The sequence below is a fragment of the Salmo salar genome, chromosome ssa20 (genome assembly GCF_905237065.1).
Source record: "Salmo salar chromosome ssa20, Ssal_v3.1, whole genome shotgun sequence".
Lineage (NCBI taxonomy): Eukaryota > Metazoa > Chordata > Actinopteri > Salmoniformes > Salmonidae > Salmo > Salmo salar.
In genome coordinates this window covers 59,667,894-59,684,989 of record NC_059461.1, presented here as the reverse complement: position 1 = coordinate 59,684,989, position 17,096 = coordinate 59,667,894, and positions in this window count along the sequence as shown.

Here is a 17,096-nt window from a genome sequence, read left to right as displayed (position 1 = left end):
TTTAATTACTATGTGTTCATCGAGACCTGACAAAAAGCTTTCAGCACCTGGATTCCTGATCTGGCCTTGCTGCTCAACTTCACTTTGTGTTGTTTCTTAAATCTGGTCCAGAGTAGATTTGATAGGCCTATGAAAAATGTTTGAACTGTACACACTATTTTATCAGTGTACTATCTGATGTGCCAGCCACTTTTAAATCCTATTGTGTTTGGAGTTAGGATGGCTAAAATCAGACAGGCTTATAAAAACATACTACCTGTAGGTCTGTACCCTAAAACATAAGCTAAACATTAGTGTGACTTGTCCTGATTGTTAGATTTTTGGGATGTTTACTTGTGTGTTTTGTTACTTAAAGGTGCAATAGTGAATGGGGGTGAGGATGGTGAAAATCAGACATAAAACATTTGCTGATTTTTATAATATTGTCATTGACCTTTTATTCACTTTCTGATCTCTATTGACTATCTGTCCCTCAAAGAATTTACTTTAACATTCACTTCCTTGTCTACAACGCCCTGAATGGAATCGGACCCGCCTACCTGTTAGACCTACTCTCCCCCATGAACCTCCATGCACCCTAAATTTAAGCCTCGCCAAGCTGCTCCATGCCAGCAGGACCTGTATTAACACAATGGTGGAACGTTTCTTTTGCCTTTGGAATTCCCTTCCTGACAATCTCAGGGCTGCTCAGACTGTTGGGGCCTTTAAAGCAGGCCTTAAGACTCATCTCTATAAACCTTCCCTTCCTCCTAGACTTTGATTGTTGCTTTCATGATTTGGTTATATATGTTTTGTTGTCACGATTTACCAGGAGCAGTAGAGAGGCATAGTCAATTGCAGGAGACAGAGGTCCGGTAGTGCGATAGCGTTTAATAACAACCCGAAAACAACACAAGAAGCCGAAAGGCACAGGGTGCACACAATACCCAAAGAGGGAACACGTTCCCAAAACAAATGACGCACGGGGCGCAGCCCGGCCAATACTAGAATAGGGAGCAGCGCTTACTAACGTCTGTCCTGAATAGACATAAAACAATTCATACGAAATCCTGAACTGAAAAGACACACTAAATACCCCCCCCCCCACTAATGACAGACAAGGAACAGGTGCGGATCAGACAGACAAAACCAAAAGACACAGAAACATGGATCGGTGGCAGCTAGTAGGCCGGTGACGACGACCGCCGAGCACCGCCCGACCGAGGAGGGGCGCCACCTTCTGTGTATCCTGTGACATTTGTACTCTCTTTTTTTGTACATTTTTTATTTTATGGACTTTGAGATTACAATTTTATAATGAAAAGCACTTTACAAATGTAATAAATTCTTATTTAAATAAAAAAAACAGAAGTTGATAAATTTGAATTCCTTACTTATTAACCTCTTGGGGCTAGGTGGGACGCTAGCGTGCCACCCGTGGTGCACTCCATCAACAGCAGGTGCATTTCAAGAGCGGCAAATTTGAATCCAAATAAATGTCAAAATTCAAATTTTTCAAAAATACAACTATGTTACACCATTTGAAAGATAAACATCTCCTTAATCTAACCACGTTTTACGATTTCAAAAAGGTTTTACGGCGAAAGCATAAATTTAGAGTATGTTAGGACAGTACATTTACAAGAGTTGTGTGTAATGTTTTGTCAAGTCAAAGACAGGGTCACCAAAACCATAAAACCAGCTAAAATGATACACTAACCTTTTACAATCTCCATCAGATGACACTCCTAGGACATTATGTTAGACAATGCATGCATTTTTAGTTCTATCAAGTTGATATTTATATCCAAAAACAGCGTTTTACTATGGCATTGATGTTGAGGAAATCGTTTCCCTCCAATAACCGGCAGTCAAGTCAGCGTCACAAATTAAATAATTAAAATTAGAAAACATTGGTAAACTATTATATTGTCATTTAAAGAATTATAGATTTACATCTTTTGAACGCAATCAACTTGCCAGATTTAAAAATAACCTTACTGGGAAATCACACTTTGCAATAATCTGAGCACTGTGCCCAGAAAAATACGCGTTGCGATACAGACTAGACGTCATGTTGGGGAGATCTAAAATCGAAAATACTATGTAAATAATCCATTACCTTTGATTCTCTTCATCAGATGTCACTTCCAGGTATCACAGGTCCATAACGAATGTAGTTTTGTTCAAAAAAGCTCATCATTTATGTCCAAAATCTCCGTCTCGTTAGCACATGATGTAAGCCAGCCGGACTTCTCGTCATGAACGAGGGGAAAAAATATATTTCCGTTCGTTCAAACATGTCAAACGTTGTATAGCATAAATCATTAGGGCCTTTTTTAACCAGAACATGAATAATATTCAAGGTGGACGAATGCATAGTCTTTTATAACGTATTGGAACGAGGGTACCCAACATGAAGTAGCGCGCCAGGTGTCTAATGGGACATCACCGTTCCATGGCTCTTGTTCGGTCAGATCTCCCTCCAGAAGACTCAAAACACTTTGTAAAGGCTGGTGACATCTAGTGGAAGCAATAGGAAGTGCCAAAATATTCCTAAACCCCTGTGTTTTTCAATGGGATAGGTTTAAAGTCAATACAACACATCAGGTATCCACTTCCTGTCAGAAAATGTCTCAGGGTTTTGCCTGCCAAATGAGTTCTGTTATACTCACAGACACCATTCAAACAGTTTTGGAAACTTTAGAGTGTTTTCTATCCATATATAATAAGTATATGCATATTCTAGTTACTGGGTAGGATTAGTAACCAGATTAAATCGGGTACATTTTTTTATCCAGACGTGCAAATGCTGCCCCCTAGACCCAACAGGTTAACCTGTTATGGCTAGGGGGCAGTATTTTCACAGCCGGATAAAAAACGTACCCGATTTAATCTGATTATTACTCCTGCCCAGAAACTAGAATATGCATATAATTATTAGCTTTGGATAGAAAACACTCCAAAGTTTCTAAAACTGTTTGAATGGTGTCTGTGAGTATAACAGAACTCATTTGGCAGGCCAAAACCTGAGAAGATTCCATGCAGGAAGTGCCCTGTCTGACAATTTCTTGCCCTTCTTGATTATCTCTATCCATTACAGAGGATCTCTGCTGTTACGTGACACTTCCTATGGCTCCCATGGGCTCTCAGAAGGCGGCAAAAAGCTGAATCGTGGCTTTGCAGGCTCTGGCTGAAAAAGTAGCGCGTTTGGGTAGTGGCTGGTTACAGTACTGTGAGACTCAGGCTCGTGCCCGCGTCGACCGAATGCTTTGTTTTCTTTTGTCTAAACGCAGATTCCCGGTCGGAATATTATCGCTTTTTTATGAGAAAAATGGCATAAAAATTGATTTTAAACAGCGGTTGACATGCTTCGAAGTACGGTAATGGAATATTTAAAAATCTTTTGTCACGAATTGCGCCATGCTCGTCACCCTTATTTACACTTCGGATAGTGTCTTGAACGCACGAACAAAACGCCGCTGTTTGGATATAACTATGGATTATTTTGAACCAAACCAACATTTGTTATTGATGTAGCAGTCCTGGGAGTGCATTCTGACGAAGAACACCAAAGGTAATCAAACTTTTGTAATAGTAAATCGGAGTTTGGTCAGGGCTAAACTTGGTCAGTGTCTAAATGGCTAGCCGTGATGGCTGGGCTATCTACTGAGAATATTGCAAAATGTGCTTTCACCGAAAAGCTATTTTAAAATCGGACATATCGAGTGCATAGAGGAGTTCTGTATCTATAATTCTTAAAATAATTGTTATGTTTTTTGTGAATGTTTATCGTGAGTAATTTAGTAAATTCACCGGATGTTTGCGGGGGGTATGCTAGTTCTGAACGTCACATGCTAATGTAAAAAAGCTGGTTTTTGATATAAATATGAACTTGATTGAACAAAACATGCATGCATTGTATAACATAATGTCCTAGGGTTGTCATCTGATGAAGATCATCAAAGGTTAGTGCTGCATTTAGCTGTGGTTTTGTTTTTTGTGACATTATACGCTAGCTTGAAAAATGGGTGTCTGATTATTTCTGGCTGGGTACTCTGCTGACATAATCTAATGTTTTGCTTTCGCTGTAAAGCCTTTTTGAAATCTGACAGTGTGGTTAGATTAACGAGAGTCTTGTCTTTAAAATGCTGTAAAATAGTCATATGTTTGAAAAATTGAAGTTTTCGGATTTTAGAGGAGTTTGTATTTCGCGCCACGCCCATCATTGGATATTGGAGCAGGTGTTCCGCTAGCGGAACGTCTAGATGTAAGAGGTTAAATTGACATTTTTGCCAGAGGCTGCTGTATCTAAGTATGTAACAAATCTAGAAATGCTAAACTGTCTGGATCGATAAACTAGATGTAAATGTGTAAAAGGTAAGCCTACCTTATAGCCCAACTGGCACCCTTACATAGCTCGCTAATGGAAAATAAGCCCTGTAGGGTACATACAAGCTTGGGGATTGTTTGACATTTTGAGAGAGAAATCTAAGGAAATACAGATCTCAAACTATATTCGGTCTTAGATCTGGATGCATGTCATGTTTTCTGAGGGACAGCTGTTCTATGTGACATGATATCTGTGTGCCAGCTATCTAACAGATTACCTGCTTTGGTATTCCTCAGAAATGTTGAGTCATACCAGAAAGGCAACTACCTGGGACACAAGAGGAACCTGTTGCCTGATTTGGATATCTTACTCTGTTATTATGGTTCACCAACTACTTCTCTGATAGAGTTCAGTGTGTCAAATCGGAGGGCCTGTTGTCCGGACCTCTGGCAGTCTCTATGGGGGTGCCACAGGGTTCAATTCTTGGGCCAACCCTTTTCTCTGTATACATCAATGATGTCGCTCTTGCTGCTGGTGAGTCTCTGATCCACCTCTACGCAGACGACACCATTCTGTATACTTCTGGCCCTTCTTTGGACACTGTGTTAACTACCCTCCAGACGAGCTTCAATGCCATACAACTCTCCTTCCGTGGCCTCCAACTGCTCCTAAATACAAGTAAAACTAAATGCATGCTCTTCAACCGATCGCTGCCTGCACCTGCCCGCCTGTCCAGCATCACTACTCTGGACGGTTCTGACTTAGAATATGTGGACAATTACAAATACCTAGGTGTCTGGTGTTAGACTGTAAACTCTCCTTCCAGAATCACATCAAACAACTCCAATCCAAAGTTAAATCTAGAATTGGCTTCCTATTTCGCAACAAAGCATCCTTCACTCATGCTGCCAAACATACCCTCGTAAAACTGACCATCCTACCGATCCTCGACTTCGGCGATGTCATTTACAAAATAGCCTCCAATACCCTACTCAACAAACTGGATGCAGTCTATCACAGTGCCATCCGGTTTGTCACCAAAGCCCCATATACTACCCACCACTGCGACCTGTACGCTCTCATTGGCTGGCCCTCGCTTCATAATCGTCGCCAAACCCACTGTCTCCAGGTCATCTACAAGACCCTGCTAGGTAAAGTTCCCCCTTATCTCCGCTCACTGGTCACCATAGCAGCACCCACCTGTAGCACGCGCTCCAGCTGGTATATCTCTCTGGTCACCCCCAAAGCCAATTCCTCCTTTGGCCGTCTCTCCTTCCAGTTCTCTGCTGCCAATGACTGGAACGAACTACAAAAATCTCTGAAAATGGAAACACTTATCTCCCTCACTAGCTTTAAGCACCAGCTGTCAGAGCAGCTCACAGATCACTGCACCTGTAAATAGCCCATCTATAATTTAGCCCAAACAACTACCTCTTCCCCTACTGTATTTATTTATTTATTTAGCTCCTTTGCACCCCATTATTTCTATTTCTACTTTGCACTTTCTTCTACTACAAATCTACCATTCCAGTGTTTTACTTGCTATATTGTATTTACTTTGCCACCATGGCCTTTTTGCCTTTACCTCCCTTATCTCACCTCATTTGCTCACATTGTATATAGACTTATTTTCTATTGTATAATTGACTGTATGTTTGTTTTACTCCAGGTGTAACTCTGTGTTGTTGTATGTTGTCGAACTGCTATGCTTTATCTTGGCCAGGTCGCAATTGTAAATGAGAACTTGTACTCAACTTGCCTACCTGGTTAAATAAAGGTTAAATAAAATAAATAAATACAAATTATTGAGAAATCGGAGTACCAGATACACATTTACATTTTAGTAATTTAAGCGACTTACAGTTAGTGTATTCATCTTAAAATAGCTAGATGGGACATCCACATACCCATCTTGTTTTTACAGGGTCACTGTCAGATATGTTTGACACACAGAATAAAATAATACAGTAAGGGTAATGATGATGTATTGTATGTTTAACACACATTGGTCATGTACTCCATCCATCCTGTAAAAAGCTGTAAAACGTTGTGTAGTGTTGTCAATGAAAAAAATTTGAAACACCAGTATTTTTTTTTACTCCATGCATACCTTACCATGGGGAAAGCAGAAGCCAATAACAAGAGCATAATAAACATGTTTATTAGAGTCATTAGGTATCAGGTCATTAATCCACTCTATCACCTCGTTCCCTGGGAACCAATTAATGCAGCTTTTAACCGGTCTTCTTGAATGCATACCAAATGGTACCCTATTCCCTATAGTGACCAGAGCCCTCTGGTCAAAGTTGGTGCACTATATAGGGAATAGTGCCATTTGGGACGCAGATCCTTCTGTCAAGCGTACTGTAGGCCTAGGATAGCCCAGAGTGACAATAAGGGTCATAAATGTTTTATTCATTTAACCTTTATTTAACTAGGCAAGTCAGTTAAGAAAAATTTCCTATTTACTCTGTTGGCCTAGTTGCAACCTCCCCCACCCCCCGGTTTTACATGTAATCAATTTACTACTTTTCCTTTGAATGTAGGAAGTAATATTTTATTCAACTCAGTCAGGCTTTCAACTTGCTCTTGAAAGTTATAATAGTCGAATGCACAAGGTGCAATTTCGATATTGGGTAATGCATCAGCAGTTTACCTCGTCATGTCAGTGATTGCAGACCTTAGAGAGCTATTTAACTGTAACTTGTCAGAAATGTCCAGATCAACTAGCTCATGTCAGCTAACGTTTTTCAGATAGGTTTTTTAGCCCATTGATTTTGTTGTAATGTTTGGGTCACTCAGATATTACATGAACACTTGAACGTGCCGTCCTTGGCCAGCTCTCCTGCTATCTCTCTCAGAATGACCTTCTTGATCCTAATCAGTCAGGTTTCAAGACTGGGCATTCAACTGAGACTGCTCTTCTCTGTGTCACGGAGGCTCTCCGCACTGCTAAAGCTAACTCTCTCTCCTCTGCTCTCATCCTTCTAGACCTATCTGCTGCCTTTGATACTGTGAACCATCAGATCCTCCTCTCCACCCTCTCCGAGTTGGGCATCTCCGGCGCGGCCCACGCTTGGATTGCGTCCTACCTGACAGGTCGCTCCTACCAGGTGGCGTGGCGAGAATCTGTCTCCGCACCATGCGCTCTCACCACTGGTGTCCCCCAGGGCTCTGTTCTAGGCCCTCTCCTATTCTCGCTATACACCAAGTCACTTGGCTCTGTCATATCCTCACATGGTCTCTCCTATCATTGCTATGCAGACGACACACAATTAATCTTCTCCTTTCCCCCTTCTGATAACCAGGCGGCGAATCGCATCTCTGCATGTCTGTCAGACATATCAGTGTGGATGACGGATCACCAGCTCAAGCTGAACCTCGGCAAGACGGAGCCGATCTTCCTCCCGGGGAAGGACTGCCCGTTCCATGATCTCGCCATCACGGTTGACAACTCCCTTGTGTCCTCCTCCCAGAGTGCTAAGAACCTTGGCGTGATCCTGGACAACACCCTGTCGTTCTCCACTAACATCAAGGCGGTGACCCGATCCTGTAGGTTCATGCTCTACAACATTCGCAGAGTACGACCCTGCCTCACACAGGAAGCGGCGCAGGTCCTAATCCAGGCACTTGTCATCTCCCATCTGGATTACTGCAACTCGCTGTTGGCTGGGCTCCCTGCCTGTGCCATTAAACCCCTACAACTCATCCAGAACGCCGCAGCCCGTCTGGTGTTCAACCTTCCCAAGTTCTCTCACGTCACCCCGCTCCTCCGCTCTCTCCACTGGCTTCCAGTTGAAGCTCGCATCCGCTACAAGACCATGGTGATTGCCTACGGAGCTGTGAAGGGAACGGCACCTCCATACCTTCAGGCTCTGATCAGGCCCTACACCCAAACAAGGGCACTGCGTTCATCCACCACTGGCCTGCTGGCCCCCCTACCTCTGAGGAAGCACAGTTCCCGCTCAGCCCAGTCAAAACTGTTCGCTGCTCTGGCACCCCAATGGTGGAACAAGCTCCCTCACGACGCCAGGACAGCGGAGTCAATCACCACCTTCCGGAGACACCTGAAACCCCACCTCTTTAAGGAATACCTAGGATAGGATAAAGTAATCCTTCTAACCCCCCCTTAAAAGATTTAGATGCACTATTGTAAAGTTGTTGTTCCACTGGATATCATAAGGTGAATGCACCATTTTGTAAGTCGCTCTGGATAAGAGCGTCTGCTAAATGACTTAAATGTAAATGTAAATGTAATGAACACACATAGGACATGTTCCCAAATGATGAAGGGAGGCCCGAGTTAAAATGTTTGGGAACCACCGCTCTACTGTGTAACAATTATTATGAAACCTAAAATAATTAGTGGCTTAATTCTGCTGTCCTGGTTCTATTACTTTTTCATCAACACCATCCCTATCTCCCTGAGTTTGCAACTGTCATTTTGTGGTAATGTTATATGATGATATATAATAAGAAGAATTTGTTCTTAACTGACTTGCCTAGTTAAATAAAGGTTAAATAAAAAAATTAAATAAAAAATATAGACAGTGTAATGTGACAACTACTTGGTAGTCAAGCTTGCTTGTTGAAATATTACACCAAATATAATATGGGATTTTGTTGTAACTGTGCTTTCTCTGGGTTGTACTATGTTTCCTAACGTATACTCATATGTAAGAATTCTAGATATATGTTTAAAGTCTTCAAAAGAGACTAAACAGAAAGTGTTTAACACTTGTACACCACATATAGCCTCTTTGCTGAACTCCTCCTTTGACTGTTTATTTGTGATTCTACAAGGCAGACATAATACTGCACATTGTCCACCTATACTTCACACTATTATTTGTTTATTTTCTAATATGTCCACCACTTTTCAATTATGTTATGTATATCTTCATTAGGATCATTAAAACCAGGCAGGCTCAAAAAAAGGTACTAGGCCTTAACCCTTAACTTGATTGTTTATTTTTTAAATATTAAATTAAGTGTGTTTTGTGTTTTTTAAGTTGCTATAATTGACCATACAAATATGTGGCATTTTGGCATAGTTTCTCAGTAGCCTAAAGATTATTCATTGCATGTGTATCATGTACTGTCACTGAGAGAATGTTTTATGTAATATTAGGTATCTGATCTTTATAATTCACCAATTAAATTTGGTGTGCCCCAAGGCTCTGTTTTTACAACCATACTGGTTTTATGCGGTATTCAGAATTGGGGTGACAAAGGTCGCTGATTCGAATCTCCTGGGAAAATCTGCTTTTCAGCCATGGAGCAAGGCAGTTAACCCCCGACAACAACTGCTCCTCGGGCGCTGAGGACGTAGATTCACAGGGGTTGGGTTAAATGCGGAAAACACAATTTGGTTGAATGCATTCAGTTGTGCAACTGACTTGGTATTCCCTTTCGCTGCCATGCAACTGTATTAGAGCAGAATTATAGAGTGAGAGTGGCATGAACCAATCACATTTTGACTTGCAATGGGTGGAACCGTAAAAAAAAGTGTCTAGGCACGTCACTATTGAGAGAGCAACAGCATAGAATCAGTGGCAATAGCAAGCAGTAATCTTCCCACGCTAGTAGCTAGCTTGTGTTTTAATTTAATAGTGTGTACAATCACGACGACAGCTGCAGCAGCAGCAGGTGTTAACAAGTTTAAGGCGGATGATATTGCAAAAAATATTTATATATTTGTTTTGTATTTTAAAGTACAATCCATTCTCAACATTTACGTTATATATTAGTCATCTAGCAGATGCACACATCCAGAGCGACTTACAGGAAAAACCGTCCCATCCATTGGATGTAACAACCTTTTTTTTGTATTTTTGTATTTTTTTAACTGTAATTTTTCCCCTCATTCAGCAACTTCAATCTCTCTAATCTCCAGTTCCAGATTCCAACCCTCGGTTTCCCTCATCCCATCCCATCTGTCTCTGCTGGCCATCCCCTTCGGATTTCAACGCATTAAGTGATGCTATGTTGTCTGTTATTTTTCTCGATTTTTTGGCTTGATACAACATAGGCTATGTTGCCTCTGAATGCCTAGGTTAAATAGTAATGGTTCGCCACTGTGTTTTTTTTACATTCTTGGGACATTGTGTCATGGTCCCCTTGATCTTTTGTCTAGCTCCTGGTCTGTCCCAGGGACATCACTTGATGGTAGGAAAGCAACATTCTCCACCCCCGCCCCTCCCCCCAATCTACCCAGGCCATGCGCACCCTAATTTCATTACACATCACCCCTTGCTACTGTTACCAAGCCCATCAAGTCCCTGATTTGTGAACCACTGATCCATTCACAGGTCTTTGTCTTTTGGCAATGTATTGTTTGCAGGGACACTACGTCCTAATGACTATTAAAATTAAAGTCCTTGGAACATCCTAAGAAAGTCCTGATATGGTCCTCAGTGACGTCCTAGTAACTTAGCGGGAACTAGACAAAGGTTCCCCAGAGAACATTCCCTTGGGACCATCTCGTGACGTCCTGAAGACTAGTAAAATGAAGTCCTGACAACGTCCTAAAAAATTCCATCATGTGACCCCCTTGACCATTATGAAACGTCTCTTTCTGATCATTGGATGTCTCATGGATAACATCCGACACAAATAGGAACCTTTTCATAATGTTCCCTAATGGACATCAAAATACACTGAACAAACATATAAACACAACATGTAAAGTGTTGGTCCTATGTTTCATGAGTGTAAATAAAAGATCCCAGTAATTTTGCATATGTAAAAAGTTTGATGCACAAATATTACTAAGTAATTTAAGAGTTTATTCGGAAGATAACAGCTCTATAAACGTTCTTCCGTGGTGCCCCGACTTTCTAGTTAATTACATTTACATGATTAGCTTAACCAGGTAATATTAATTACAGAGAAATCATTTTATAAGTTAGCATGTCATATCACTTAATCCGGCATAGCCAAAGACACGACATATTGGAGCCCCTGTGCGAGGAATCTAAAATAGGATGAAGCTTTTATTTTGATTCAGCATATATAAAATTGAAAAGCAGATTACATAATATACCAAGTTGATTATATACATTATGGGAATTGTAGATCGGAATTATTGGTGCGTGTGTGCTCTGGAGAATCGCCTCCGTGTTGTGCTCTGACTTAGTCAGTGGGTAGCATAAGCTATACAGTTCTGTAGGAGGACTGATAAAGCTATCTGAGAAATAGCGTTTCAGACGCGTGTTGGCTAGGTCATTATTAATTTCTCGAGCGAGGACAAAGAGCCAGCCGATTGAAATTTAGGAGAGATTAGCTTGACCAGCGATAAGTATCTCTCTGTCTCTCGCGTTTCGATGCGAGTAGACCACGGTGCGTTTCGTTGTTTCCCGCGAGTTCCGGTTAAAACATCGTCAAATATCGCCGAAAAGGGTTGAACATAATACGTTATAAGTAAAACCTTTCCCTTGCCAAGGGAATCCTATGTTGAGCATTTTTCAGGCATAAAGTAGCATTAGCTTGCTCGAGATGCTAAGCTAACAAAATGGAAAACAGCCATTTTGTTTGTGCCACATTGTAATTCATCCGTCTTGAGTTGGATTTCAGCGTGTGCCAGCAGGGACCTTCCTTCAAATAATTAGTCAGGTGACACTCAAGTCGTTACTCGTGATATCCAGACGGATATCGATGTCTTATTCAATTGAACTAATAAGTGAAATTGCCAGATTTACATTCTCAAGTTTAAATAATATCCAAATTTATGAGTTTTCTAAATGAGACTTTGTAATCTTTTTTCCACATTAACCTAGATGATAAACCTCTCAGGTTAATTAAAGTTTAAATCCCATATAGCCTATACAGGTTTGATTTATCATTAAAATTGATCAATCAGTAAAATTTGGTTTTTGCAAAACCCATTCAGTAATCCAGTACTGACAGAAGTCCCGCCCCAGCGGGAATCCCATGTGGCTTCGGCCCAAGGAAGAAGTGTACCATAGTGGGGAGTGTTCCCAACATTTGATCTACTGTTTACACTTATGATATCCAATCAATGGAGATTGTATGGATTATCATCTCATTCAATTTAATAAGTTAAATTGTTGAACATACCTTAATGTTCTTGCAATCAAATGAGACACTTTTAAACTTCCCATATTAACCTGGATGAAGCAACCTCAGGTTAATTCAAGTTTAATACCCAGATAGCCTACCCAGGTAGGATTAATCATTGGCATTGATTAATTAATTCAATTTGCTTTTGCAAATTCATTCACGTCCAATTTCCACATTACTGGTACAGTACTGATGGTTCATCAACATCTATAAATAGATTAAACTTGTCTTTGCAGCTTCCAATGAATTCCAAACCCAAACATTGAAAAAAAAATAGGAACATTTTTCCTCAAAATTTTTCTAATAATGTGCAAGCTACCAAAGGAGGTGGTCACCACTCCTCCGCTAATTAGTGAACCTCCACCCATAAAAGGATTGATCTCTGACCTCAGCAGTGATACCAACCCTAATTATGCCATTAGAAAAACAACAGCCGAAATTGCGAACGCTCTCCAAAATCAACCATAAAATACAGGCTTTGTGACTGTTCTCTCCACTTTAGCACCTATGTATCGCCATCAAAGGTTGGCATCGGTCCAATACCACAGTGCACAGCTGAAGCACGTGCAAGACATGGCTAACATGAGGGCACAGGTGGAGAGAACTGAGCAACTATTGACAAAAGCAGGAAATGAAAACATTCTGCTAGTCAAGGAACTGCGTTTGAAATCGGAACAATTAAAAGTAATTGCAAATACTTATGACGATGAACGAGCACAAACTCTCCAACAAAATCGTCATCTGCAGGAACAACTCGATTTAGCCAAAACTAAATGCGATGTAGTCCACGCCAAACTAGATAAATCTGTCGAGTTACCTACAAACAGGAACGCGCAATTTGATAACATGCAGGCAGTTTTGTTTAACGTTACTCAAGGTAACAATGTTCTACTCCAAATTCTGCAGACCAAAGACGATCAGTTGATGAACACAATGACAAAGTTGGATGACAAATCAGCAGAACTTATTGAAGTCGCTGACCAAATGAATGATGAGAGAACTCAGGTGATGAGGATGGAAATATTGATTTCTAAGCAAGCAAAGGAAATCTCATCACTGAATCTCTCGCTCCGTACTCGAGACCTCTATCTGCAAACCATGACAGATAAGTTTGAGACCGAAAGGAGCAGGTGTGACACTCACGTGTCCAAAATTGGTACTCTAAGCGCTCAAGTGGACTCTGCAATGCAGCAGAAGACCACCCTTAGGTACCATCTGGAGGAAGTCCAGAATGGTCACGCTCTACAGCATGACTACCCATCCAAGCAACCGGAGTCCGGTACTCAAAGGAGTGAAGACGATAGGTTTCAGACATTGCCTCCATCATGTGTCCCTCAGTCTTCTCCTCTTGGCCATTCGGCACTGAGTAATATGGAGCCTCTTGGCCAACAAAGCCAAAGCTTGGCTTCTCCTCTTGGCCTGTTGGCCCCAATTTCTCCACAGGATGAAGCCAACCCTCTCCGCCCGCTTGGCGCGGAATACCTTGACAAACTCGTCAAGAATTTCCCCACCTTTGACCCCGTTCCAGGTCAGCCAAACGATACTGAGACGTTCCTAGCTGACATAGAGGACGCGTTGGGTGGCTACCCGAATGCTACGGGTTCTGACAGGGTTTACCTGTTGAAGCGAACGTCGAATAGACACGTGACGAGGTTCATTCGCCTACAACAGCAACACGTGCTAAATGACTACGCTAAACTTGCCACAGCTTTGATATTAGAATTCAGTGGTTCTGCGACTCGCAAACACGATAGCTCACTGGCTAACACGGTCAAACAAGCTCGGAACGAACACCCACAAGCTTTCTATCATAGGCTTCGTTCAGCTTACTTTGGCCTACTTACGGAAACAGGAATGGAAGAGCTGTTACCATTCAAACAAATGTTTCTGTCGAACATGTATCCCACCTTCATTACCTACTTGGGCCCTGCAGCCCACGTTGGCTTGCCTATCTTACAACTCAGAGAGCTTGCAAGCACAGCTTTTGAGGCATCAAAAGTTCACAACGCTAAGAGCCCTGACCACTCGGTTTTGAAGTTTAACCAGGAGCACTCACTCCAGTTAGAGGGTGCATTATCAGGTATTGGAGCGTCGAGAGATGACGCACAACAACAGTTTCTACCACGAAACCATGATTCCAATAACCTCCGCGGTCGAAATAACTGTAAAGTACGTAGCCATCAACATGACTACCGCTACAAACGACCCGTTCGCTACGTTCCTGCACCCAACCCACAAAAAGTGTCAGAGCACAAGGGTAACAAAGGGTTGAATGACGATCAAAACGTAGACCAATGTTCTCCAGAAGTCCCACTACGGGAAGAACTTAAGCGAGAACAATTTGAGAAAAGGGTAAAAGATAAGTCACAAGGACTAGACGGGGAATTACCGGACACCAGGTCCGCAGGAATTAACACCCATAGCAAGGACGTTAAAGTTCAAATTTCTCCCGCTCTCATTCAAGACCCTATCCAGGGCCCGCTTGATCAAGAAACAAGCCCCCGGGCTCTGTCTATAGACTCTGATACAAAAGTTGCGAAGAAAAAGGTCAAACGCTTCGTTAAAGCCAAGCCCACTCAAAATCGGAAAAGTCAATCTGCTTCCATCTTGAACAGACATGGCACATCACGTCGTTGCGAACGACCACTCCACTTTGTGGGGAATATGTCCACTAACCACGAATCTAAACGGCCATACCTGGAAACAGTCCTGGAGGACTGCTTAGCTTGTCATGCGCTAATTGATTCGGGTGCGACAATATCACTCATCTCTCAAACATTGTTTGATGATCTCAAAAGGGCTTTGAAGCCAACTAAACGTTGGTTAAAAGTGGAACGATGCGACACTACACTTCGAGGGGTCACTCAGACTACCTCGCCTCTCACATTGAGAGTCATGCTGAAACTACACTTCCAGGACGTATCGCTCGTTCACCCTGTGTATGTTACCAGCCTCGAAACTGTAACCCTGCTACTTGGAGCAGACTTGATGGATCGGTTACTCCCATTGATGGATTGGAAAACCAACCAGGTATGGTCACAGGCCACAGTGCCTTCTCCACTGACCACACTGTCTTCCCCTAACGCTAGCTGCAATGCAGTCATTCACGAGGGGTGTCTGTCGAAAGCACCCCTTTGGGAAAAGACGTTTAGAAACCTCTTGGTGCAGAATCCGATCCAAGGAGATATTACGATATCTCGACACATTCCATCAGCCAATCTAATTGACCATTCTTTTCATGATTTCGAGCCAGCTGTCTCTGTGAATGAGCAACTTCCCTCCTTCTTGCAGTCGTGCAATACGGTAGTTGAGATGAACTTCTCTTGCCCTTCGGACACTTCCGCAAGCACTGCGGCCGTCTCAGCAAGAAAAACATTGATGTGCAGAGTACACTCTGCTTCCGATGATACACCTTCTGCTTTGTTGGGGACTGTCACCCCTTACAATGACACTAATGGCGTCAGTCCAGCAACTGACCCGATGACTCCCACTGGTGAAACACTTTGCGATATCACAGACCGATATCCTCGTCTCAGTTTGCAGGTACTGAAAAGGTTGCCACACGAGGACGCGGTGGTGACTGACAGACCTCAACAGCCACTGAGGGTGTTGAAGCACAAACACCAGGAGATTTGGTTGAAAGGTTACAGCCATTCTCATAATAACGCGGCCACGGACAACTCGTACATAGGGTCCGACCTTTTCGTTTGCGCCTCGGACACCAACACCACCCGCTGGTGGGGGGGTCCCGAGACACAAAGGGGGGGAATAGTATCCCAGACCCATGATGAGCCTCATCGAGGCCGGTGGGGGGGTCGAGACTACGGACAACACCGTACGAGGCCGCCAGAGCATAAATCAAATCTAGTTGTAAACTCCCCTATGAGAACAGTGAGGAGCAGACAGGCCCCTAGACGGGGATTATCTTAGAACACGTCTAAGATAGTACTGAGGTGTACCACACTGGTCGTAAAGGAAGTCCAATGGACTTGTCCAACTCCAAAACAAATGGAAACAATAATCATTCCTTGCCCTGTGTAGGTTCAACTACAATACAACTAGTAATATGCTCCAATCATGTGTTCCGGATAATATTTCAGAATAAATCGGTAGGACAACTGGACCCCTTGAATACCAGTACCAATACCGCAGTCAGTCCAGCAACACTCAGTAAGAGGATTAGTAACCTCACAAGTTAAATTGCTATTGATAATAGCGACATAGGAGTCACTCAGAGTGCAACACGGGGAAGGGAATCTCCATCGCACTCTTCCAATGGTTAACACATGCCACTAATAAATAGAACCCTCCGTCCAGGAGAAAATTATTAGAAGTCATGAACCATGATCACACCACGTACGACTGGTCTAATACTTAGAGTACTTCCGTCGTGAGGTTAGCTCCTCCGGGGATAACATAGCTATGAAATTGACTTCATACCTACTGCCACTACAATAGTGGAAGACACAGTGACTTGTAGAAAACTACTACAGACTCCCTTGACACCAATTCTGACTGACCTCTAGGCATTGACCTGAAAATTACCTGACTACGTCAGACTCATTCTGAACAAGTTGCAATCTGCCAGGATACTTGGTTTTCTTCCCTTGACATGCGCGATTGTGTAAGCATAAACGCACATGCACAACGGAACATCCCATTAGGATTTATGCTAGGATCACTTAAGGGTCCAAGCAAAATA